Source organism: Chlorocebus sabaeus, chromosome 9, assembly GCF_047675955.1.
Source record: "Chlorocebus sabaeus isolate Y175 chromosome 9, mChlSab1.0.hap1, whole genome shotgun sequence".
In the NCBI taxonomy this organism is placed as follows: Eukaryota; Metazoa; Chordata; class Mammalia; order Primates; family Cercopithecidae; genus Chlorocebus; species Chlorocebus sabaeus.
The window spans coordinates 35,422,309-35,449,226 of record NC_132912.1 but is presented as its reverse complement, the minus strand read 5'-3'; the positions used below and the strand labels follow the sequence as shown (position 1 = coordinate 35,449,226).

The window sequence follows — 26,918 nt, the reverse complement described above, 5'->3', positions numbered from 1 at the left end:
ATTGCTTGAACCTGGGAGGCAGAGGTTGCAGTGATCCGAGATCACGCTACTGCACTCCAGCCTGGGTGACAGAGTGAGACTCCATCTCAAAAAAAAAAAAAAAAATGTAGGGTGTTTAAGTCTCCAGCTATTATTGTATTGGTATCTATCTTTCTCTTTAGCGCTAATAATATTTGCTTTATATATCTGGGTGTTCCAGTGTTGGCTGTATATATATTTACAATCATTATATCCTCTTGCTGAATTGACCTCTTTATCGTTATATAATGACCTTTTTTTGTCTCTTCTTACAGTTTCTGTGTTGAAATCTATTTTGTCTGGTATAAATACAGTTACTTCTGCTTTTTTTTGGTTTCCACTGGCATGGAGTATTTTTTTCTATTACTATATTTTCTATCTATGTGTCTCTTTATAGGTAAAGTGTGTTTCTTGTAGGCAACAGATTATTGGTTCTTGTTTTTTTTAATCCATTCAGCCATCACATATCTTTTGATTAGAAAGTTTAGTCCATTTACATTTAGTGTTATTATTGATAAGTAGGGAGTTACTCCTGCCATTTTGTTATTTGTTTTCTGGGTGTTTTACAGACTTATCTTTCTTGTTTCTTTCTTTTTTTTTTTTAGTGAAGGTGACTTTGTCTGGTGGTTTGAATTTCTTGCTTTTTATTTTTTGTGTATTCCTTTCATGTTTTTTGATTTGAGGTTACCATGAAGCTTGCAAGTACTGTCTTATAACCCATGATTTTAAACTGATGACAACTTAACACTGATTGCATGGACAGACATACACATGGAAAGAAAACTCATAAAAACTCTACACTTTAATTTCATCCCCTCGTTCATTGATTTTTTTCTTTTTGTACTATGTCTTGAAAAAAGCTGGTGTGGTTTTTATTTTTGCTTTATCATTGAGTATTTAAGTCAAGAGTTGTTTACACACCACAGTTATGGTGTTACATCATTTTGTGCTTTCCTGTGTGCTTACTATTACCAGTGAGTTTTGTACCTTCAGATGATTTCTCATCGCTTGCTAACATCCTTTCCTTTCAGATAAAAGAATTCCCTTTAGCAACTCTTATGGGACAGGTCTGGTGTTGATGAAATCCCTCAACTTTTGTTTATATGGGAAGGTCTTTATTTCTCCTCAATGCTTAAAGAATATTTTCGCCAGATACACTATTCTAGAGTAAAAGATTTTTTCCTTCAGCTTATTAAATATGGCATGCCACTTTCTCCTGGCCTGTAAGTTTTCCACTGAAAAGTCTGCTGCCAGACACATTTGAGGTCTGTTGTATGTTATTTGTTTCTTTTCTCTTGCTGCTTTTAGGATCCTTTCCTTATCCTTGATCTTTGGGAATCTGATTGTTAAGTACCTTGAGGTAGTCTTCTTTGGGTTATGTTTTCTTGCTAGTCTATAACCTTGTACTGGAATGTTGATATATTTCTCTAGGTTTGGGAAGTTGTTTGATAGTATCCCTTTGAATAAATTTTCTAACCCATCTCTTTCTTCTGTTCAAGGCCAATAACTCTTAAAATGCCCCCATGGGACTGTTTTCTAGATCTTGTATGTGTGCTTCATTGTGTGTGTGTTTGTGTGTGTTTTTCTTTTGTCTCCTTTGTCTGTGTATTTTCAAATAGGGGGATGGGGGAGGGATAACATTAGAGAAATACCTAATGTAAATGACGAGTTAATGGGTGCAGCAAATCAACATGGCACATGTATACATATGTAACAAACCTGCACGTTGTGCACGTGTACTCTAGAACTTAAAGCATAATACAAAAAGAAAAGAAAAGAAAAGAAAAAACAAATAACCTGTCTTTAAGCTCACTAATTGTTTCTCTTGCTTGATCAATTCTGCTATTAAGAGAGTCTGATGCATTCTTCAGCGTGTCAGTTACATTTTTCAACTCCGAAATTTCTGCTTGATTCTTTTTTAATATTTTAATCTCTTTGTTAAATTTATCTGATAGAATTCTGAATTCGTTCTCTGTATTATCTTGAATTTGAGTTTTCTGAAAACAGCTATTTGAATTCTCTTTCTGAAAAGTCATATATCTCTGTTTCTCCAGGATTGGTTCTTGGTGCCTTATTTGGTTCATTTGGTAAATTTGTTTTCTTGGTTGGTGTTGAAGCTTGTAAATGTTTATAAGGGTCTAGATTTTGAAGAGTTAGGTATTTATTATAGTCTTCACAGTCTGAACTTGTTTGTGCCGTCCTTTTTGTGAAGACTTTTTATGTATTTGAAGGCACTGGGGCCCCAAGCCCAATAATGCTGTGTTTTTTGTAGACTCTTAGAGGTATCACCTTGTTGGTCTTGGATAAGATCCAGAATTCTCTGAATTACCAGGCAGGGACTTTTCTTCTTTTCTCTTCCTTTCTCTCAAAGGAACAGAGTCTCTTTCTCTCTCTCTCTGCTAAGCCATCTGGAACTGGAGGTGTGTTGTTCAAGCACCCCTGTGGTCACTACCATTGGGACTGCACCCGGTCAGACTTGAAGCCAGCACAGCACTGGGCCTTTCCCAAGGCCCTTTCCTTCAGGGTGGTGTGTTCCCCCAAGCCCCAAGAGTGTTCAGAGATGCTATCTGGGAGGCAGGGATGAGAGGAAAAAAACCTTAGCATTTTACCTGATGTTTTCTGCTATGGCTAAGCTGGAACTCAACTCATGACACACAGTTCTTCCCACCCTTCCTTTGCCTTTGCATAGGCAGAGGAGCCTCTCCCTGTGGCCACCACCACAACTGGGTCGTGAGGGCTTCTGCCTGTACACACCATTGATGCTGACTTAAAGCTCATGGGCTCTTCCTTCAGCTTGTGGTGAATGCTTGCAGGCCTGGGACTCACCCTTCAGGGCAGTGGGTTCTCCTGTGACCCGGGTCAGGTCCAGAAGTCTCAGCCTGGGCTCAGGGACCCCAAGAGCCTGCTTGTTGCTCTACCCTACTATGGCTGAGCTGATACCTAGGATGCAGGACAAAGTCACCTTTATATTTCTCCCTTATTTTCTCAAGCAGAAGGAGTCTTTCATCATAGCTTCCATAGCTTGGAATGTACTGAGTCACCCTTGAAGCCCCCATGTCTCAGAGCCCAGGCCCACAGTGTACTCCGTGCATATCACTGGTGGTTATTCAAGGTCCAGGGCTCTTTAGTCAGCAAGTGATGAGTCCTTCTAGTACTGGGTCCTTTACTTCAAGGCAGTGTGCTCCCTTTTGGACCAGGGTGTGATTAGAAATGTCCAGGAGCGAGGGCCTGGAATAGTTGGCCTCATGACTCCCCTTGGTGCCCTATCCTACTGTACCCAAGCTAGTATCCAAGATGCAAGACAAAATCCTCTTTACTCTTTGCTTTCTTCTCTTTAAGCAGAAGGGAGTCACTTTCATTGCTGAGCTGCATTTCCTGGGGTTGGGGGAGGGTTGGCACAAGCATTCCCTTTGCCATACCAGGTGGTATCTTCGTAGGTCACATGCCACCCAAGTTCACTGGCTTTAAGCCCAACCTAACCCTATAAATAGTCTATAAATTGGAGTCCTTGTGTTCTAGACTGCCTTTCAAGTTCACCTGGGAACCCAGAGCCCTTCAGCCCATGGTGTTGAGGATTCCCAAGAAACTCAAGTTCGGCCACTAGGATAGTCAGTTTCCCTCTGGCAAGAGCTGGTCCAAATGCTCCCTCCATGTGTGGGTGCTGGCTGAGCCCAGCATGGCTTTATTCTCTGCTGTGACAGGGCAGCTCTGGGTTCATTGTTAAGTTCCCCCACTGTTGTGCTCTACCTCCCCAAAGTGCACAGATTCTCTCTCCACCTCACATGGCTGCTGCACTGTGATAGGGGATGAATAGCATCAGCATTTGATACTGTCTCTTCTGCCCTCCTCAATGCCTCTTTTGTCAATCTGACATTAAAACGAGGTACTGTGATTGCTCACCTCATTTTTGGTTCTTGTGGTGGTGCTCTCCTGTGTGTAGATAGTTGTTAAAATTTGGTGTTCTAACAGAGGGGACGAACAGTATAGACTTCTATTTTGCTATCTTGCCACCACCATTCTTGTCTCAGCCTTGCACATCATTCCTGCTTCGCTCTTCAATTAAGCTTTCAGTATTCTAAAATATATTAAAGTCCGCTGGACCACATTTCTAATACTATATAAATGTGAAATGTAGTCAATGAATGAGTTTACCTTCTCTTGTTATAAATTACTTAAAGAATTTCTGATCATGATGTAGATGTATGAAGGAGAACTGTGGAAGTAATTGTTATATCCATACAAGGATAGGGATCAAGAAATCTGAGTAGTCGTCTGTTTTCAGAGAAGGAAATTTAACATGGCAATTGGTGAAATAGGATGGTGGGGAGAGAATAATGGTTATGAAATATGTCAAACACAGGATTTCTAATTTTTATTTTTATTTTTAATTTTTTTATTTATATAAATTTATGGGGTAAAAGTGTAATATTGTTGTATGCATAGACTGAATAGTGGTGAAGTCAGGGCTTTTAAGGTCTCCATTACTCAAATAACGTATGTTAACATACTCATTAAACAATGTCTCATCATCTACCTCCCTGCCCACCCAGTGACCCTTCCAAGTCTCTGATTTCTGTCATTCCTTACTCTAAGTCCATGTGTACACATTGTTTAGCTTCCACTTGTAAATTAGAATATGGGATATTTGTCTTTCTGTGTCTGGCTTGTTTCACTTAATATAATGACCTCTAGTTTCATCCATGTTGCCACAAATGACAGGATTCCATCCTTTCTATGACTGAATGGCTGAATGATATTCCATTGTGTATATGTAGCACGTTTCTTTTTTTTTAATTGTAATAGGTTTTTGGGGAACAGGTGTTTGGTTACATGAATAAGTTCTTTAGTGGTGATTTCTGATATTTTGGTGTACCCATCACCCAAGCAGTGTACTCTGTACCCAATATGTAGTTCTTTATTGCTCACCCCCCTCGCATCTTTTCCCCTGGGTTCCCAACATCCATTGCATTGTTCTTATGCCTTTGCATCCTCATAGCTTAGGTCCCACTTATGAGTGAGAGCATACGGTGTTTGTTTTTCAATTCGTGAGTTACTTCACTTAGAATAACAGTCTCCAATCCATCCAGGTTGCTGTGAATGACATTATTTCATTCCTTTTTATGGCTGAGTAGTATTCTATGGTGTGTGTGTGTGTGTGTGTGTATATATATATACATATATATATATTTTCTTTATCCACTCATAGATTGATGGGCATTTGGGCTCGTTCCATATTTTGCAGTTGCAAATTGTGCTGGTATAAATATGCAAATGCAAATACCTTTTTTGTATAATGACTTCTTTTCCTCTGAGTAGATACCCAGTCATGGGATTGCTGGATCAAATGATAGATCTACTGTCTACTTGTAGTTTTTGTTTTTTTTTTAATACGGAGTCTTGCCCTGTCACTCAGCCTGGAGTGTAATGGTGCGGTCTCAGCTCACTGCAACCTCTGTCTCCTGGGTTCAAATGATTCTCCTGCCTCGGCCTCCCAAGTAGCTGGGATTACAGGCACCCACCACCATGCCCAGCTAATTTTTGTATTTTTAGTAGAGATGGGGTTTCACATGTTGGCCAGGCTGGTCTTGAACTCCTGACCTCATGATCTGCCTGTCTTGGCCTCTTAAAGTGCTGGGACTACAGGCATGAACCACTGCGCCTAACCTACTTGTAATTTTTAAAGGAATCTCCATGTTGCGGGAAGTCAGGGACCCCAAACGGAGGGACCGACTGAAGCTGTGGCAGAAGAACATAAATTATGAAGATTTCATGGACATTTATTAGTTCCCCAAATTAATACTTTTATAATTTCTTACATCTGTCTTTACTGTAATCTCTGAACATAAATTGTGAAGATTTCATGGACACTTATCACTTCCCCAATGAATACCCTTGTATTTTCCTATGCTTGTCTTTACTTTAATCTCTTAATCCCGTCATCTTCTTTGTAAACTGAGGAGGATGAATGTTGCCTCAGGACCCTGTGATTGTATCAACTGCACAAATTGTTTGTAGAGCATGTGTGTTTGAACAATATGAAATCTGGGCATCTTAAAAAAGAACAGGATAACAGCGATGTTCAGGGAACAAGAGAGGTAACTTTGAACTGGCCACCCGTGAACTGCACAAATTGTTTGTAGAGCATGTGTGTTTGAACAATATGAAATCTGGGCATCTTAAAAAAGAACAGGATAACAGCGATGTTCAGGGAACAAGAGAGGTAACTTTGAACTGGCCACCCGTGAGCCAGATGGAACAGAGCTATATTTCTCCTCTTTCATAAGCAAATAGGAGAAATACCGCTGAGTTCTTTTTCTCAGCAAGGAACATCCCTGAGAAAGAGAATGCGCCCTGAAGATAGGCTGATAGATGGCCCCTTTTAAGACATCCTGTCTTTTATGGTTGAAGCCAAAGGGATGAAATAAGCCCCGGTCTCCTATAGCGCTCCCAGGCTTATTAGGTGGAGGAAAATTCCTGCCAAATAAATTGTGGTCAGACAGGTTATCTGCTCTCAAACCCTGTTTCCTGATAAGATGTTATCAATGACAAAGCATGCCTGAAACTTCATTAGCAATTTTAATTTCTTCTCCTCCGGTGGTCCTGTGATCTCGCCCTGCCTCCATTTGCTTTGTGATATTTTATTACCTTGTGAAGTATGTGATCTCTGTGACCCACACCCTATTCATGCACTCCCTCCCCTTTTGAAAATCACTAATAAAAACTTGCTGGTTTTATAGCTTGGGGAACATCACAGATCCTGCGGACATGTGATGTCTCCCCCGGACACCTAGCTTTAAATTTCTCTCTCTTATGCTCTTTCCCTTTATTTCTCAACCCATCCGAGACACTTAGGAAATAGAAAAGAGCCCATGTTAAACATCAGGAGTGGGTTCTCCCAATATCTCCACACTGTTTTCCATAGCAGTTGTACTAGTTTACATTCCCACCAGCAGTGTAAAGGTGTACCCTTTTTACTACATCCACGCCAACATCTATTATTTTTTGATTCTTTGATTATGACCATCCTTGTAGGAGTAAGGTGGTGTCGCATTGTGGTTTTGTATTGTATTTCCCTGATCCTTAGTGATGTTGAGCATTTTTTTTTTCATGTTTATTGGCCATTTGTATGTCTTCTTTTGAAAATTGTCTATTCATGTCCTTAGCCTGCTTTCTAATGGGATTACTTGTTTTGTTCTTGCTAATTTGTTTCAGTTCCTTGTAGATTCCGGATACTAGTCTTTTGTCAGATATATAGATTGCAAGAATCTTCTTCCATGCTGTGGGTTGTCTCTTTACTTTGCTGATTGTTTCTTTTCCTGTGCAGAAGCTTTTTAGTTTAATTAAGTCCCATCTATTTATCTTTGTTTTTGTTGCATTTGCTTTTGGGCTCTTAGTTACGAAGTCTTTGCCTAAACCAATGTCTAGAAGGGTTTTTCTGATGTTATCTTCTAGAATCTTTATGGTTTTAGGCCTTAGATTTAAGTCTTTGATCCATCTTGAGTTGATTTTTGTATAAGGTGAAAGATGAGGATCCAGCTTCATTCTCCTACATGAGGCTTGCCAATTATCCCAGCACCATTTGTTGAATAGGGTGTCCTTTCCCCACTTTATGTTTTTCTTTGCTTTGTGAAAGATCAGTTGAGTATAAGTATTTGACTTTATTTCTGGGTTCTCCATTCTGTACCAGTGGTCTATATGCCCATTTTTATACCAGTACCACACTGTTTTGGTGACTATAGCCTTATAGAATAGTTTGAAGTCAGGTGATGTGATGCCTTCAGATTTCTTCTTTTTGCTTAGTCTTGCTTTGGCTATGTGAACTCTTTTTTGGTTCCATATGCATTTTAGGGTTGTATTTTCTAGTTCTGTGAAGAATGATCGTGGTATTTTGATGGGAATTCCATTGAATTTATAGATTACTTTTGCCAGTATGGTCATACTTACCTCAAAATAATAAAGGTCATTTATAACAAACCCACAGCTAACACTATACTGAATGGGGAAAAACTGAAGGCCTTTCCTCCAAGGAATGGAACAAGACAAGGATGTCTACTTTCAACACTTTTATTAAACATAACACTGTTCATGCTTTAAATGGAATTATTTTTTTGATTTCTTTTTCAATTCAGTGAAATGGTATATAATTGATTCTGATTTTTGCATACTGATTTTGTATCCTGCAATTTTATTGAATTTGTTAATCAGTTCTAACAGTTTTCTTGGGGGTTGACTCTAGGGTTTTCTAGGTATAAGGTTATATTATCTGTGAACAAGGATAATTTGACTTCTTCCTTTACCATTTGGATTCCCTTTATTTCTTTTTGTTACCTAATTTTTCTGGCCAGGACTTCCAGTGTTATGTTTAATAAAAGTGGTGAAAGTTGACATCCTTGTCTTGTTCCAGTCTTTGGAGGAAAGACCTTCAATTATTCCCCATTCAGTATAATGTTAGCTGTGGGTTTGTTATAGATGACCTTTATAATTTTGAAGTATGTTCCATCTATACCTATTTTGATGAGGGTTTTTATCATAAAGGATGTTGAAGTTTATCAGTTGCTTTTTCAGCGGCTATTGAAATAATCATGGTTTTTGCTCTTGATTCTCTTAATATGATATATCATGTTTATCGATTTGTAGACATTGAACCATCTTTCTGTTCCTGGGATGATGGCTCTTACTTGATCACGGTGATTGATTCTTTTTTTTTTTTTTTTTTTTGAGACAAAGTCTCAGTCAGTCACCCAGGCTGGAGTGCAGTGGTGTAGTCTTGACTCACTGCAGCTTTGGCCTCCTGGGCTCAAGCAATCCTTCCCCATCAGCCTCCCTAGTAGCTGGAACTACAGGTATGTGCCACCACTCCTGGCTAATGTTCTTTTTGTTGCCCAGGCTTGTCTTGAACTCCTGAGTGGAAGTAATCCTCCTATCTCAGCCTCCCAAAATGTTGAGATTATAGATGTGAGCCACTGCACCTAGCCATAAATGATCTTTAAATGTGTTGTTGAGTTTGATTTGTATTTCATTGCAGATTTTTACATCTATGTTCATCAGTCATATTGGCGTGTAGTTTTCTTTTTTTGCTGTGTCGCTGTCTGGTTTTGATATCAAGGTAATTCTGGCCTTGTAGAATGCATTTGGAAGCATTCCCTTCTCTTCTACTTTTGAAGAATTTGAGTAGGATTGGTATTAGATCTTCTTTAAGTGTTTAGTAAAATTCAGCAGTGAAACCATTGGGTCCTGGGTTTAACTTTGTTGGGAGACTTTCTAATACACCTTGATCTTGTTACTTATTACTGGTTTGTTGATGTTTTCCGTTTCTCCATGGTTCAATCTTGGTAGGTTGAGTATGTCCAGGAATTTATCTATTTCTTGTAGGTATTCCAATTTGTTGACTATTGTTGTTCATAGTAGTCTCTAGTGATTCTTTGTATTCTGAGGTCTCAGTTGTTATTTCTCCTTTTTAGCTTCTGAATTTATTTGGGTTTTTCTCTTTTTTTCTTAGTCTAAAGGCTTATCAATGTTGTTTATCTTTTCAAAACATTGACTTTTTCTTTGTTGATTTTCTGCACATTTCTTAGTCTCAATATTATGTATTTCTGCTTTAATCTTCATTATTTCTTTTTTCTACTTATTTTGGGTTTGATTTCTTTTTCCTTTTGTAGTTCCTTGAGGTTCATCATTAAGTTATTTGAAGTCTTTCTACTTTTTTCCTTAACATCAGCATTTATTGCTATAAATTGTCTTCTTAATGATTTTGCCATATTCTATAAACTTTGGTATGTTGTATTCCCATTTTAATTTGTTTGAAGAAATTTTTAAGTGTCATTCTTAATTTCTTTATTGACCCATTGGTTGTTTAGGAACATGGTAACATCTATGTGTTTGTGTATTTTTTGAGGTTTTCCTTTAGTTAATTGATTTATGGTTTTATTCTATTTAAGTTACAAATTATACTTGAAATGATTTCTATGTTTTGCATTTGTTCAGATTTGTTTGGTAGCCTAAGATATGGTCTATTCTGAAGAATGTTCCATATATTGATGAAAACAATGTATATTCTGTAGCAGTTGGGTGAAATGTTCTGTAAATGCCAGATAGGCCTATTCAATTTTGTGTGTCATTTAAAGTCCCTTACTGTTACTGTATTACAGTTTATCTCTCCCTAGAGATCTATATTTTATTTAATGTTTGCTTTATATATTTGGGAGTTCTGTTATTGGATGCACAGGTATTTATAATTGCTACATCCTCTTGCTGAATTGACCTCTTTATTATTATATAGTGACTTTCTTTGTCTTTTTTTGCAATCTTAGATTTATAGTCTATTTTATCTAAGTATAGTTACTCCTGCTCTTTTTTGGCTTCCAGTTACATGAAATATATTTTTCTACTCCATTCACTTTCAGGCTGTGTGTGTCTTTAGAGGTAAAGTGGGTGGGTTTCCTGAGAGCAGCATATCATTGAGTCTTGTTTCTTTATTCATTCAGCCACTCTATGGCTTTTAATTGAAGAATTGAGACCATTTACATTCAGTGTTATTGTTGATAAATAAGATCTTACTATGAGCATTTTGATGCCTGTTTTCTAATTGTTTTGAGTCCTTCTTTTCTTTCTTTCTTACTGTTTTCCTTGTGGTTAAGTACTTTTTTTTGATAATATGTTCTGATTTATTGCTTTTGACTTTTAATGAATCTATTACATGTTTTTGTGATGTGGTTACCATGAGGCTTACAAAGGACATTGTATAGTTAAAACAAGTTGTTTTAAAGAGTTGATAATTTATCTTTAATCCCAAATAAAAGAATAGAAACAAAGGAAACACACACACACACACACACACACACACACACACACAATTCTACACTTTAATTTCTCCCCCACATTTTGAGTAAGTTGTCTCAATTTACATATTTTATATTACCAATCTCTTTACAGGTTGCTATAATATTTTTATTTTTGATAGATTTGTCTTTGGACTTCATAATACAGTTATGATCAAATTGCACACCACAGTTGCAACATAGAGTATTTTCGGTTTCTTAATGTGCCTAATTTTACCATGGGTTTTATACCTGGAAAAATTTTATTTTTATTTTGCATATTAGTGTTTTATTTTATTTTATTTTTTCAGATTGAAGAAATCACTTTAGCATTTTTTTTTTTTTTAATAAGATGGGTCTGGTAGTTGTGAATTCTCTCAGCTTTATTTTTCTGGAGAAGACTTTATATCTCCTTCATATTTGGAGGATAATTTCGATGGATACAGTATTCTTGAATGAAAGTTGTTTTCTTTCAACACTTTGAAAATCTCATTCTACTGCCTTCTGGCCCGTATTGTTTTCATTAAAACGTCTGTTGCTGGACAAATTGGAGTTTTTTAATATGCTATTTGCTTCTTTTCTCTTGCTTCTTTTAGGATTCTCTCTTTGCTCTTGACCTTTGAGAGCTTCATTATTATGTGTCTTATGTAGTCTTCCTTGGGTTGAATCTGTTTGGTGTTCTCAGAATTTCTTTTACCTGGATATTGACATCTTTCAGAAGTTTTGGAAAGTTTTCTGTTATTATTTCTTTGAATAAGCTTTCTACCCCTTTCTTTTCCTCAACTCTCTCTTGAACATCAATAATTTTTAGATTTGGTTCTTTAAAGTAATTTTCTGTATCTTGAAGGTAATTTTTATTGCTTTTCATTCTGTCTTCTTTTTTCTCCTCTGACTGTGTATTTTCAAACAGCCAATCTTAGATTTCACTGAATTTTTTTCCTCTACTTGGTCCATTCTGCTGTTGAGAGCATCTAATGAGTTCTTCAGTTCAGCAAATGTATTTCTCAGTTCCAATATTTGTTTGAGTTTTTAAAAAATTATTTTAATCTTGTTGTTACCTTTATCTGGTAAATTTCTGAATTTCTTTTTTGTGCTACCTTGGAGATCATTGAGTTTCCTTAAAACTGTTATTTTGAATTCTTGTTCTGAGAACTCATGAATTAACATCTTGCGATGGTCAGTCATGGTGTTTTTGGTTTGTCCTTTTGGGGAGGTTATGGTTCCTTGTTTGCTGTTGTTTCTTGTGGGTATATGCCTATGCCTTTGCTTTGAAGAATTACTTATTTATTCCCATTTTCTCTTTCTGGCTTTTTTAAAAAAATGGATATATATTGCAAGTATTTATCACTGGTTTGCTGCTTTTTTGGGGGCCTCTCGGTGGCTTCTTAAGCCCTGGTTGACCTCAGCTCTAGTAAATGATGAGAGTGCTGCTTGTCTGGAATTGGGGAGGTCTCAAACGGTTTATCCCAGCAGTGTGGGAAGGCTGGCCAGGGATTTGGGCCAAAGGATTTGGGAATGAATGTTCCTTCTACATCGTGGTCCTGCTAAATAGCCACTCTGATATGGCATCTCCTTTGGTCAAGTTACAGAGTTTCCAGGGCTGGGGATGGTAGTTTTACTTTTCTTCTTTGTCTCTGTCCTGAGAGTTAAACCAAGTCAAGTCTCCTGTCAAGGAACCCAGCGTTGTGGGAAAGCTGGTTGACCCCCTCATTCTCACTTTTTGCAGTGTAGAAATTTGGAGTTGGGGGAAGATTTTCTTCTGCATGTTTGTGGCAGGACAGAATGTGGGGAGGGGCATCATGGATGTGGAAATTCAATTTTCCTACCATCTGCCCGGAGTTTTTTCACTTCTTTGAGGACCCAGAGAAGTGGAAAAACTCCGGGCAGATGGTAGGAAAATATGTCCCATCTTTATATTTATGTTCTGGGTTGTTGCTGGTGAAAATCTCAGTGCTTTGTATTTAACTTATGAGAAGAGTGCCACTATAGTGAATTTGGTATCCACTGGGAGTTGTGGTTTAAAACAAGAAATAACCACCTACTGCCTTAATAGGTACTTATTATTAAGCTAATCTATTTTTTTTTTTTTTTTGCTATTTTAACCATTTTTTTTATTTATTATTATACTTTAAGTTCTAGGGTACATGTACATAGCATGCAGGTTTGTTACATATGTATACTTGTGCCATGTTGGTGTGCTGCACCCATCAACTCATCAGCACCCATCAATTCGTCATTTACATCAGGTATAACTCCCAATGCAATCCCTCCCCCCTCCCCCCTCCCCATGATAGGCCCCTGTGTGTGATGTTCCCCTTCCTGAGTCCAAGTGATCTCATTGTTCAGTTCCCACCTATGAGTGAGAACATGCGGTGCTTGGTTTTCTGTTCTTGTGATAGTTTGCTAAGAATGATGGTTTCTAGCTGCATCCATGTCCCTACAAAGGACACAAACTCATCGTTTTTTATGGCTGCATAGTATTCCATGGTGTATATGTGCCACATTTTCTTAATCCAGTCTGTCACTGATGGACATTTGGGTTGATTCCAAGTCTTTGCTATTGTGAATAGTGCCGCAATAAACATACATGTGCATGTGTCTTTATAGCAGCATGATTTATAGTCCTTTGGGTGTATACCCAGTAATGGGATGGCTGGGTCATATGGTACATCTAGTTCTAGATCCTTGAGGAATCGCCATACTGTTTTCCATAATGGTTGAACTAGTTTACAATCCCACCAACAGTGTAAAAGTGTTCCTATTTCTCCACATCCTCTCTAGCACCTGTTGTTTCCTGACTTTTTAATGATCGCCATTCTAACTGGTGTGAGATGGTATCTCATTGTGGTTTTTATTTGCATTTCTCTGATGGCCAGTGATGATGAGCATTTTTTCATGTGTCTGTTGGCTGTATGAATGTCTTCTTTTGAGAAATGTCTGTTCATATCCTTTGCCCACTTTTTGATGGGGTTGTTTGTTTTTTTCTTGTAAATTTGTTTGAGTTCTTTGTAGGTTCTGGATATTAGCCCTTTGTCAGATGAGTAGATTGCAAAAATGTTCTCCCATTCTGTAGGTTGCCTGTTCACTCTGATGGTAGTTTCTTTTGCTGTGCAGAAGCTCTTTAGTTTAATGAGATCCCATTTGTCCTTTTGGCTTTTGCTGCCATTGCTTTTGGTGTTTTAGACATGAAGTCTTTGCCCATGCCTATGTCCTGAATGGTACTACCTAGGTTTTCCTCTAGGGTTTTTATGGTATTAGGTCTAACATTTAAGTCTCTAATCCATCTTGAATTAATTTTCGTATAAGGAGTAAGGAAAGGATCCAGTTTCAGCTTTCTACTTATGGCTAGCCAATTTTCCCAGCACCATTTATTAAATAGGGAATCTTTTCCCCATTTCTTGTTTCTCTCAGGTTTGTCAAAGATCAGATGGCTGTAGATGTGTGGTATTATTTCTGAGGACTCTATTCTGTTCCATTGGTCTATATCTCTGTTTTGGTACCAGTACCATGCTGTTTTGGTTACTGTAGCCTTGTAGTATAGTTTGAAGTCAGGTAGCGTGATGCCTCCAGCTTTGTTCTTTTGACTTAGGATTGTCTTGGAGATGCGGGCTCTTTTTTGGTTCCATATGAACTTTAAAGCAGTTTTTTCCAATTCTATGAAGAAACTCATTGGTAGCTTGATGGGGATGGCATTGAATCTATAAATAACCTTGGGCAGTATGGCCATTTTCACGATATTGATTCTCCCTATCCATGAGCATGGTATGTTCTTCCATTTGTTTGTGTCCTCTTTTATTTCACTGAGCAGTGGTTTGTAGTTCTCCTTGAAGAGGTCCTTTACATCCCTTGTAAGTTGGATTCCTAGGTATTTTATTCTCTTTGAAGCAATTGTGAATGGAAGTTCATTCATGATTTGGCTCTCTGTCTGTCTGTTACTGGTGTATAAGAATGCTTGTGATTTTTGCACATTAATTTTGTATCCTGAGACTTTGCTGAAGTTGCTTATCATAAGCTAATCTAATTTTTAAAAATATTTAAAGAAGTTTACCCTGAGCCAAATATGAGCGACCAAGGCAATTGGGTTACAGTTTGGTTTTATACATTTTAGACAGACATAAGACATCAGTCAATACATGGGAAGTATACATTGGTTTGGTTAGCAAAAGTGGGGGACAACTTGAAGGAGGGATGTGTGTGGGGGGCGCTTACAGGTCATAGATGGATTCAAGGTTTTCTGACTGGCAATTGATTGAAAGAGTCAAGTTATTATTATCTAAAGATCTGGAATCAATGGAAAGGAGTGTCTAGATAAAGTGAAGGGGCTTGGAGACCAAGTTCTTGTTATATGAAATCTCATAGGTGGCTACCCTTAGAAACAATAGATGGCAAATGTTTCCTGTTTAGACCTTTAAGAGGTGCTGGACTGTCAGCTAATCTCTTCAAGGTTGGGAGGAAAGGGGAAAGATCTAATTACGTTAATTACATTAATAGAAGTTATTTACAGATGCAAATCTCCCCAGTAAAAGATGGCTTTGCAGGACTATTTCAAAATATGGCAAAGAAACATATTTTGGGGTCAAATATTTGGATTTCTTTCTTTATCTGTCATGTGATGTGATGCCAGAGTCAGGTTGGAGAGTAAGCAATGTTATATAGGGTTAAATAAAATGCGTCTATTTAGATTTTATGGTTTATAGGGCATGTCTTCCCAGGCCGCTTAAATAGGAATTTCAGCAAGAGAGAGAAAAGGTCAGAGTTTAGTCCTCACTGGGATAGCCAGGTTGCTAGTTTACTCTAGAAGTAACCCCTCCCTCAGTTTGTTTCTTGCTACATATATATCTAACTACCTGTTTGCTTGAGAATTCCAAAGGTTAATCTTGAAACAACCCAGGTGGAAAGCAGAGAGGGTGGTTGCAATTTTCTCCCTTCCAGGAAGAAATTGGAGCAGTTAGTCTATAACCAGACCCATGCAGAGATGACACCAACCAGGCTTGTGGATGGTCTGTTACTCCAGCTAGCCATCAGAAAGCAACAAGCAGACCTACACCCCATGCCTCTCCTGTGCATCATTTCCATGCCACCTTTCCCCTTAAACATCCTCTAGGCGGCTTGAGATTTTGAGATGGCTTTTTGAGACTTAAGTCTTGCCGTCTCACAAGCTGCTAGCACTTGAATATATCTATTTCCTCCCAGCAAACCTCACGTTTTGGTTAACTTTTATTTTAGGTTTAGGGGTACACGGGCAGGTTTGTTATATAGGTAAACTTCGCATGTCATGGGTGTTTGGTGTACAGATAATTTTATCACCTGGGTAGTAAGCATAGTACCCGATAGGTATTTTTTCTGATCCCCTTCCTCCTACCACTCTGCACTCTCAAGTAGGCCCCAATGTCTGTTGTTACTCTCCTAGAATCCATGTGGTCTTGTTGTTTAGCTCACCCTTATAAGTAAGATCATGGGGTATTTGGCACTAGCCATTTGGATAATGGCTTCTAGCTCCATCCATGTTGCTGCAGAGGATATTATCTAATTATTTTTTATAGCTATGTAGTATTCCATGGTGTATACGTATCACATTTTCTTTATCCAGCCCACCGCTGATGGGCATTTAGGTTGACTCCATGTATTTGCTATTGTGAATAGTGCTGCAATAACCATATATGTGCATGTGTCTTCATGGTAAAATGATTTGAATTCCTTTGGGTATATACCCAACAATGAGATTGCTGGGTCAAATGGTAATTCTTTTTTAAGTTCTTTGAGGAATCACCACACTGCTTTCTACAACTAATTTACACTAATTTACACTCCCACCAGCAGTGTGTAAATTTTCCCTTTTCTCCTCAACCTCACCGGCATCTGTTACTTTTTGACTTTTTAATAGTTGCCATTCTGACTGGTGTGAGATGATATTTTATTATGGTTTTGGTTTGCACTTCTCTAATGATTACTGATGTTGTGCATTTTTTGTATGTTTGTTGGCTACATGTATGTCTTCTTTTGAAAATTGTCCATTCATGTCCTTTGTCCCCTTTTTAATGGAGTCATTTTTTCCTTGTAAATTTAAGTTCCTTATAGATTCTGGATATAACACCTTTGTCAGATGCATAGTTTACTAATATTTTCTCCCAATCTCTAGGTTGCCTGTTTACTCTGTTGATAGTTTCTTTTGTTATGCAAAAGCTCTTTAGTTTAGATCTCATTTGTTTTTGTTTTTGTTGAAATGGCTTTTGGCATCTTTATCATAAAATCTTTGCCAAGTCCTATGTCCAGAATGGTATTTCCTAGATTATCTTCCAGAGTTTTTATAGTTTTGGGTTTTCATTTAAGTCTTTAATTCATTTTGAGTTGATTTTTGAATGTGGTGTAAGGTAGGGGTACAATTTCAATCTTCTGCATATGGCTGGTCAGTTATTCCACCCTCATTTTTTGAATGGGGAGTCCTTTCTTCATTGCTTGTTTTTGTCAGGTATGTTGAAGATCAGATAGTTTTAGGTGTGCACCTTATTTCTGGCTTCACTATTCTGTTCCATTGGCCTAGGTGTCTGTTTTTGCACCAGTACTGTGCTGTTTTGGTTACTGTAGCCCTTTAGTATAGTTTTAAGTTGGGTAGTGTGATGCCTCTAGCTTTATTCTTTTTGCTTAGGATTGCCTTGGCTATTCTGACTCTTTTTTGGTTCCTTATGCATTTTAGAATAGTTTTTTCTATTTCTGTGAAGAATGACATTGGTAGTTTGATAGGAATAGCTTTGAATCTTTAAATCGCTTTGGGAAGTATGACCATTTTAACAATATTGATTCTCACTATCCATGAGCATGGAATGTTTTCCCATTTGTTTGTGTCATCTGATTTCTTTGAGCAGTGTTTTAAAGTTCTCATTGTGGAGATCCTTCACTTCCATAGTTAGCTATATGCCTAGATATTTTATTCTTTTTGTGGCAGTTGAGAATGCGATTGCATTCCTGATTTGGCTCTTGGTTTGGATATTGATGTATAGGAGTGCTACTAATTTTGTATATTGATTTTGTACCCTGAAACTTTGCTGACGTTGTTCATCAGCTGAAGGAGATTTTGGGCCAACGCTATGGAGTTTTCTAGATATAGAATCATGCTGGCAAACAGGGGTAGTTTCACTTCCTCTCTTCCTATCTGGATGCCCTTTATTGCTTTCTCTTGCCTGATTGCTCTTGCCAGGACTTCCAATATTGTGTTGGATAGAAATGGTGAGAGAGGGCATCATTGTCTTGTGCTGATTTTCAAGGGAAATGCTTTCAGCTTTTACCCATTCAATATGATGTTGGCTGTGGTTTTGTCATAGATAACTTTTATTATTTTGATGTATGTTCCTTCAATGCCTAGTTTATTGAAGGTTTTTAACATGAAGAGATGTTGAATTTTATTGAAAGTCTTTTCTGCCTCTATTGAGATAATAATGTGGTTTTGGTTTTTAGTTCTGTTTATTTGGTGAATCAGATTTATTGATTTGCATATGTTGAATCAACTTTGCATCCCAGGGATAAAGCCTATTTGATCATGGTGGATTAGGTTTTTGATGTGCCTCTGGAAGCAGTTTGCTAGTATTTTGTTGAGGAGGTTTTTGTATCTATGTTCATCAAGATATTGGCCTAAAGTTTTCTTTATTTGTTGTGTCTCTGCCAAGTTTTGGCATCAGGATGATGCTGGCCTCATAGAATGAGTTGGGGAGGAGTCCCTCCTCCTCAGTTTTTTTGAATCATTTTAGTAGGAATGGCACCAACGCTTCTTTATATATCTGGTAGAATTTGGCTGTGAATCTGTCTGGTCCTGGGCTTATTTTGGTTGGTAAGCTTTTTGTTACTAATTCAATTTTGGAAATCATTATTGGTCTGCTCAGGGATTCAGTTTCTTCCTGGATCATTTTTGGGTGGTTGTATGTGTCCAGGAATTTATGTATTTCTAGTTTGATGTACTCATTTCTAGTATAGATTTTCTGGTTTGTGTGCATAGAGGCAATCATAGTAGTTTCTGATGGTTATTTGTATTTCTGTGGTGTCAGTGGTAACATCTGCTTTGTCATCTCTAATTGTGTTTATCAGGATCTGGTCTCTGTTTTTCTTTATTTGTCTAGCTAGTGGTCTATCTTATTAATTTTTTTATAAAACCAATTTCTGGATTTGTTGATCTTTCATGTTTTTTTGTATCTCAGTTTCTTCAGTTCAGTTCTGATTTGGGTACTTCTTACTTTTTGCTTGTTTTGGGGTTGGTTTACTCTTCTCTTCTTCTAGTTGTGAGGTTAGGTTGTTAATTTTAGATCTTTCTAACTTTTTCATGTTGGGCATTTAGTGTTATAAACTTCCCTCTTAACACTGCCTTAGTTGTGTCCTAGAGTTTCTGGTATGTTGTATCTTTGTTCTCGTTAGTCTCAAAGAACTTCCTAATTTCTGCCTTAATTTCATTGTTTACCCAAATGTCATTCAGGAGGGGGTTGTTTAAATTCCATGTAATTGTATGGTTTTGAGTGATTTTCTTAGTCTTGATTTCTATTTTTATTTTGCTGTAGTCTGAGAGTATGGTTGGTATGATTTTGATTTTTTTTTTTTTAATTTGCTAAGGATTATTTTATGGCCAGCTAGATTTTTTGGAGTATGTGCTATGTCATGATGAGAAGAATGTATATTCTGTTGTTTTTGGGTGGAGCCTTGTGTAGTGTCTATTTGTCCACTGGTCAAATGTTGAGTTTAGGTGCTGAATATCTTTGTTTATTTTCTGCCTCAATGGTCTATCTAATACTGTCAGTGGGGTCTTCTGTCTAATAGCAGTGTCCCTCTATTATTGTGTGTGGGTCTAAGTCTCTTTGTAGGTCTCTAAGAACTTGCTTGTCCTGGGTATCAATTTGCGTGGTCCTATGTTGGGTATATATATGTTTAGAATAGTTAAATCTTCTTGTAGAATTGAACCCTTTACCAATATGTACTGCCCATGTTTACCTTGTTTGATCTTTATTCACTTAAAGTTCATTTTGCCTGAAATTAGGTTTGCAACTCCTGCTTTTTCCTGTTTTCCATGTGCATGGTAAATTTTTCTCTTTTTATTTTGAGCCTATGTGGATGTCATTGCCTGTGAGATGGATCTCTTGAAGATAGCATACCATTGGGTCTTGCTTCTTTTTCCAGCTTGCCACTCTGTACCTTTAAATTTGGGCATTTAGCCCATTTACATTCTGTGTTAATATTGATGTGTATGAGTTTGATCTCGCTATCATGTTGTTAGCATTTGATTGCCTGAAAAGGATCTTATTTCTTTTTCACGTATGACATTCAGTTTGGCTGGATATGAAATTCTTGGCTGGAAATTTTTTTCTTTAGGAATGCTGAATATAGGCCTCCCCCTGCCCCACCCCCGATCTCTTCTGGCTTGTAGGATTTCTGCTGACAGGTCCACTTTTAGCCTGATGGGTGGGATTCTTTTTGTAGGTGACCTGCACATTCTCTCTAGTTACCTTTATCATTTTTTCTTACATGTTGACTTTTGAAAATCTGATGATTATGTGTCTTGGTTTTATCTTCTTGTATAATACCTTTCAGGGGCTCTGTGTATTTCTTGGATTTGAATGTTGTCCTCTCTAGTGAGGTTGGGTAAGTTTTCATCAGTGATACAGTGAAATATGTTTTCCAGGTTGCTTGCTTTTCCCCCGCCTCTTTCAGGAATACCAATAAGTCATAGATTTGACCTCTAGCTAACCCCAAATTTCTCAGTTTTTTTTTCATTTTTTATTTTTGTTTTTGTCTGATTGATTTATTTTAGAGAGCCACAGGCATGGATAGAGTTGCTTGCCCTGCTTTCTGTGTGTTTCCAGGGCAGCAGGAGGCAAATTCAGGCAGAAGTAGGACTACTGAGTTAGAAGCTCTAGCAGGCATGGCTCGCCTTGCTACCAGAAGTGGGGGTGGGTGGGGATGCCTGGTCTATAGTCTAGATGCTTCCTGGGACAACAGGAAGATGCACCCTATCGCTGAGTTTACACAGGAGCGTGGCCACTGGGCTGGAAGCTCTAGAAGGTGTTGCCAATATGGGTTTCCATGGGAGGGGTGGGTGGAGTCACCTGCTCAGCTCTCTGGGTATTTCCTGGGAAAGCAGGAGGCTGCACCCTCCAGCTGAGTTCACACAAAAGCAGGACTGCTGGGCTGGAAGCTCTAGGAAGCCTCACCTACCTGGCTACCAGTGGTGGGGGTGGGTGGAGTGGCCAGCCGAGTTTGGCCCAAAGTGGGCCTGCTAGTCCGGAAGCTGGCCTTGAGCCCCATCTGGCAAGAAGACATGGATAAATCGTACAGCTCCCAGGTACTGCAACTGTGGTTTTTACTGAGGCAGTGGCATTGGTACTGGTCTGCCCTTGGGCCCAAGGCTTGTAGAGGTCCCCGTGGACGCAAGAGTTGCCCCCACAAAATGTCCCAGTGGCTCCTCCTTCAGTCTAGAAATGTGGTAGAGTTGGTGGGGGCCCAGGGGGTTTCTCCCATTCCTAGTCTTGCACAGGTCCCTGTGGAGAGCTGAATCCCCCTAAGGGGCTCTCACCCTTTCCCATGTTGGAAAATGGTTCACTTACTCAACCTTTCCCATATTGAAAGGTTCTCCTGGCTCTGCACTGAGCCCAGACATGCTGGTGTCCCACCTCACTCATCTCTGCTCTTTGTGTTACCCTGCTGCCTTGATGGATCATAACGTGGTTTCTCAGATGATCGGCCTGCAGGGTCAATGTTTACTAGCCCCTTTTGTTTCTGATCTGTGAGAATGGTGCATATGAGATGCTTCTAGTCTGCCGTCTTGTCCAAATATCCTAAAATTTTAAATAATTTTTAACTGTTAATTTTTTCCCTTACTTTCTGGTATAAAATGATCTTGTACTGGTGCGCAGGCGCCTGGCAGTTATTGGTCTCACCATGGAGCGGAAAGTGTTTGCGCTCCAGGCCTGAAAGAGAAGGACCATACCCAAGAAGGACAAAGCCCAAAAGGAATCTGAAACTCAGCACCGAGGCTCTGCTCTCCACTCCGAGAGTGATCTACCAGAGCAGGAAGAGGAGATTCTGGGATCTGATGATGATGAGCAAGAAGATCCTAATGATTATTGTAAAGGAGGTTATCATCTTGTGAAAATTGGAGATCTATTCAACGGGAGCTATCACGTGATCCAAAAGTTAGGCTGGGGACACTTTTCAATGGTATGGTTATCATGGGATATTCACGGGAAGAAATTTGTGGCAATGAAAGTAGTTAAAAGTGCTGAACATTACACTGAAACAGCACTAGATGAAATCCGGTTGCTGAAGTCAGCTCGTAATTCAGATCCTAATGATCCAAATAGAGAAATGGTTGTACAACTACTAGATGACTTTAAAATATCAGGAGTTAATGGAACACGTATCTGCATGGTATTTGAAGTTTTGGGGCATCATCTGCTCAAGTGGATCACCAAGTCCAATTATCAGGGGCTTCCACTGCCTTGCGTCAAAAAAATTATTCAGCAAGTTGTTACAGAGTCTTGATTATTTACATAGCAAGTGCCGTATCATCCACACTGACATTAAACCAGAGAACATCTTATTGTCAGTGAATGAGCAGTACTTTCGGAGGCTGGCTGCAGAAGAAACAGAATGGCAGCAGTCTGGAGCTCCTCCACCTTCTGGATCTGCAGTCAGTACTTCTCCCCAACCTAAACCAGCTGACAAAATGTCAAAGAAGAAGAAGAAGAAATTGAAGAAGAAGCAGAAGCGCCAGGCAGAATTACTAGAGAAGTGAATGCAGGAAATTGAGGAAATGGAGAGAGTCGGACCCTGGGCAAAAAAGACCAAACAAGCAAGAAGAATCAGAGAGTCCTGTTGAAAGACCCTTGAAAGAGAACCCACCTAATAAAATGACCCAAGAAAAACTTGAATAGTCAAGTACCATTGGCCAGGATCAAACACTTATGGAACGTGATACAGAGGGTGGTGCAGCAGAAATTAATTGCAATGGAGTGATTGAAGTCATTAATTATAGTCAGAACAGTAATAATGAAACATTGAGGCATAAAGAGGATCTACATAATGCTAATGACCGTGATGTCCAAAATTTGAATCAGGAATCTAGTTTCCTAAGCTCCCAAAATGGAGACAGTAGCACATCTCAAGAAACAGACTCCTGTACACCTATAACATCTGAGGTGTCAGACTCCATGGTGTGCCAGTCTTCCTCAACTATAGATTAGTCATTCAGTGAACAGTACATTAGCCAACTTCAAGAAAGCATTCGGTCAGAGATACCCTGTGAAGATGAACAAGAGCAAGAACATAATGGACCATTGGACAACAAACGAAAATCCACGGCTGGAAATTTTCTTGTTAATTCCCTTGAGCCAAAAAATGCAGAAAAGTTCAAGGTGAAGATTGCTGATCTTGGAAATGCTTGTTGAGTGCACAAACATTTCACTGAAGATATTCAAACGAGGCAATATCATTCCTTGGAAGTTCTAATAGGATCTGGCTGTAATACCCCTGCTGACATTTGGAGCATGACATGCATGACCTTTGAACTGGCCACAGATGCCTATTTGTTTGAACCTCATTCAGGGGAAGAGTACACTCAAGATGAAGATCACATTGCATTGATCATGGAACTTCTAGGGAAGGTGCCTTGCAAGCTCATTGTGGCAGGACAATATTCCAAGGAATTTTTCACCAAAAAAGGTGACCTGAAACGTATCACGAAGCTGAAACCTTGGGGCCTTTTTGAGGTTCTAGTAGAGAAGTATGAGTGGTCTCAGGAAGAGGCAGCTGACTTCACAGATTTCTTACTGCCCATGTTGGAGTTGATCCCTGAGAAGAGAGCCACTGCCACTGAGTGTCTCCGCCACCCTTGGCTTAACTCCTAAGCCCCTGGCCAGCACCACAGCAGAGATCACACACTGACCCTCAGCCCTTCCCCTCCAAGCATTTTCCTCTTCCCTTTTTAGGGTGAAGCTCTTTCTTCAAGAGTTTCTAGATTTTTTTTTTTTTTTTTTTTTTTTTTGTAATCCAACATGTTCATTTGGGTTTGCTTACTTGACACTGTGGAGATCCCCACAGCCATTGGGCATCCTAGGTGAATTTGGCCTTGGTTGGGCTCTACCAAAGACTAATGGACTAAAATGTGAAACTGCCTCTTCCCCTGTATCTTTCCTTCCTATTAGGACATCCTTTAAATTATAAGCATCCTTTTTGAAAAGAGCTATGAAGGTGTATGAGCCCATCCTTTTATTCATTAAGAGTCAAATTTTCTAGTGTAGATTCTATTGCCTGCATGAGGATGAGGAGGGGAAAGGGTGTTAATTCTATGTACACCAGCAGAGACATTAAACTTGCTGTGTCCAGGCTGCATCATCTTCCTGGACTGTTTCTGTTGTTCTGTATGTTCACATTTTTTCCTGCAACTTTTAAGCTACTATCTTTTTTAGTTAACTGTATGAACACCAAATTTGGGTACCATTTTATCACTGTTCAAAGCACTGTCAAATTCCTTTCATCTTTTAATAGTTAAGATCTTTGAATCTTTAGTCTGATTTTTAATGTAAGCAAAAACAGAACCATTGAATAGTAATTTCTTGAGAACCTCAGGTGTTCTATAGACAGTCCTTTCCTATATGTCTTCTATTACCCTAAGACCAGAGTTATTTTGGTTGGCTGTTTTGTTTTATATTTTGTTTTTGTATCCGCGGCTGGCACTTTACTCATTGCACTTGAGTTTATTGCCCCATAACTAAAGGATCAGGATGATGGTAGAACAGAGATCTGGGTTTCAGAGCTTTCCCATTTAAGAAAAATAGATCTTGAGATTCTGATTCTTTTCCAGACAGTCCCTGCTTTCATGTACAACTTTTTCTTTACCTTGCCCAAAATTCTGGCCTTGAAGCAGTTTTCCTCTATGGCTTTCCCTTTCTCATTTTCTCAGAGGCTCGAGTCTTTAACCCCAATTGAAAGAACCAAGGGGAGGGGTGAGATGGCACTTTTTTGTTGTTGGTCTTGTTTTGTTTTGTTTTTTTGGTTGGTTGGTTGTTTCTTAAGATTAGCCATTCTCTGCTGCTATTTCCCTACATAATGTCAGTTTTTAACCATAATTTTGACATGATTGAGATGTACTTGAGGCTTTTTTTGTTTTAATTGAGAAAAGACTTGGCAATTTTTTTTTAGGCAATTTTTTTTAGGATGAGCCTCTCCTAGACTTGACCTAGATATTACATATTCCTCCAGTAATATTGAAGAGCAAAAGGGGCAAGATTGGGGTCACAGCTGCTTCTTCAGCATGGACCAAGTGGGCCTTGGGGATTACAAGTGGCTATAGGACTCAAATTTACAGAAAGCCACAGAGGTGCGACTTGAGGCTCTACTGCTAGCAAGCCACCAGTGAGGCTGTTGGGTAACCACCTTTCTATACAGGATATTGGAATCTACTTTGTCATTTATCCACCAACAGTGACAAAGAAAAAGTGGTACCATTATGCAATCCATTTAATTCATAAACATATTACTCTGAGTAACTGGCTGGCCATCCATGGGATCCTTCATTGGGTACTCCTGAAATCAGACATGTTCCTGTAGAAAGAATTCTAAGTTAGGCTTCCTATGCACCTATCAAGAATCAAGAGAATAGATTGTATCAAACGATGGCAGGGAAATCTTTTAGCAATTCTAATCCACTTTGGGTTTTCAGCTGTTTTTACATCTAAAGCAATAGACTAGAACTGAATTCTCTTCTACGTTGTAAAATCACAGTTGTGGAATTACAGAAATTCTGGTGATATTAAGATGAAATAACAAAACACACAAAAGGCCCTATTTTAACAGTTGACACGACAGTAAATTTTGAGAAAGAAACTGTAACTTCATTTTGGAAATGCTCCTCCACCAAATAAGGGGTTTTCCCCCTATTGTTTAAGGAACCAGATGGATTGAAAGATGTAGAAATAGGCAGCTGTAGAACTTGATCTTCCAAGTACCCCATGTACCTTGATTGAGCTTAATTATAATACTGTCAAATTGCCATGATCTCACTAAAGGATTTCTATTTGCTGTCAGTTAAAAATAAAGCCCAGAAAACATTTTTATTCTTTCTACTGAAAAGAAAAAGATCTTGTACTACACAGCAGCTCAAGAATACTTTAAAACGTGATTAGTTCTGCTATAATATTTGTTTGAAATGCAAACTTGTTCTAACTTAATTGAACAATTTGAGCATAGTTTGAATTTCACATGTGCTTAATTAAGCTGTTTCATCTGCAGAAACAATGAGTGAAAGCAGAAGGGCTGGGTGCGGTGTCTCACGCCTGTAATCCCGGCACTTTGGGAGGCCGAGGCGGGTGGATCACCTGAGGTCAGGAGTTCAAGACCAGCCTGATCAATATGGTGAAATCCCGTCTCTACTAAAAATACAAAAATTAGCTGGGTGTGGTGGCAAGCCCCTGTAATCCAAGCTGCTCAGGAGGCCGAGACAGGAGAATTGTGTGAACCCAGGAGGTGGAGGTTGCAGTGAGCTGAGATTGTGCCACTGCACTCCAGCATGGACAACAGAGTGAGACTCCCATCTCAAAAAAAAAAAAAAAAAAAAAAAAAAAAAAGAAAAAAAGCAGAAAGCAACTTTCTCCATCTACCTTGGTTCACCTGTGTATAGTATGCCACACAAGCCCATATCTGGTGGTATGACATTTTAATTTCAGATAATTTCCTTCCACTGTGCAATAACTCACAAGTTGCAACCTATTCAATGCTCACTTTCACAAACAAGTTTCAGGTCTTTCTCAAAATGGAAGTCTATATTTCTCATGGTATTTATGTATTCTTAATCATTTAACTGTGTACTATAGTACTGTTTTTCTTAGGTTCTATTTTTAAAAATATATCACCTACAAGGTTTTTGCAAGATGTGCACCTAACCCATTTCCCCCATACATCCTACAGGTTTTATTGCGTGTTTTTGCATAGTGAGATGATTTTCTGGAAGGCATATGCTACATTATAACATAATTGATTGTAATTGTCAGAAAAATTTAAATGTTTTAATATGTATTAGCTTATATACAACTTACACCACATAAAGCACTATTA

General features: G+C 38.6%; 1 protein-coding gene and 1 pseudogene across 2 annotated transcripts in view; both read left to right on the top strand.

The window, feature by feature from the left end:
- Positions 1-26,918, top strand: part of CCDC7 (coiled-coil domain containing 7) — a 453,173-nt gene that overhangs the window by 80,486 nt on the left and 345,769 nt on the right. The gene's annotated exons all lie outside the window — the stretch shown is intronic.
- Positions 18,643-26,157, top strand: LOC119619971 (SRSF protein kinase 1 pseudogene; annotated as a pseudogene).